Here is an 848-nt window from a genome sequence, read left to right on the forward strand (position 1 = left end):
CATTCCTACGTGCTCCTCCTTGCCCCCTACTTAAGAACCCAAAGGTCACCTTTGGATGTTGTCGTGACGCTTTGGTTACGAAGGTTTACCGCGGTCTAGGTTTATGGTGGCCGGGCTCAAAAATATAGCGCACATCAGAGAAGAGAGTACCCCCTTTATTATAAGACAGGCCCCCCGCGTCCTTTCTTAAGAGATGGAGCTACTTCCCTCATTGGGATTGGTCAAGCTCCTTCACTTATTGCTCGATCCGAACTTGTCTCTGTATGGCAGGAAGCTCTCAATTTATTTCATCCATTACTTTAGGATCGCCCAAACGACATGTACATACATCCATACAGAAAGACCCTAACCCACAAACATGTCCACAGACCTCTAAACAGACCGACAGAATCATATGACAGGACAGGGCCCCGCCGTACCCCTGAACAAATACATATATACATAGCGAACAAATGTATACCAAAATGTGTGCTCTGAAATGAGAAGAGCACTCCAAACAGCAGAAGAGGATGTCCTAAATGGGTAGATCACCAAACTGTGCGTCTGTACCTGCGGGCATGAAACGCAGCCCCCCCCCCCCCGAAGAAAGGGGGGTCAGTACGAAATATGTACTGAGTATGCAAAGCAGAATATACAGAAAACAAACCTGAGACATAAACGAAGCAGAAGTGCCGAACATAAGTACAAATCCAATCATATCAAAATGTTTAGTTTCAAACATGTAAGTCATGCATAGGGTACAGAAGAATATGGTCGCCCTCCCGTCGATGGCGCCATAACACAGCATAACACCAGAAAGTTTCAAATCTCCGTATCCCCGTCACATATCACATCACAACATAACGCCA

Source organism: Lycium barbarum, chromosome 8 (genome assembly GCF_019175385.1).
Source record: "Lycium barbarum isolate Lr01 chromosome 8, ASM1917538v2, whole genome shotgun sequence".
Lineage (NCBI taxonomy): Eukaryota > Viridiplantae > Streptophyta > Magnoliopsida > Solanales > Solanaceae > Lycium > Lycium barbarum.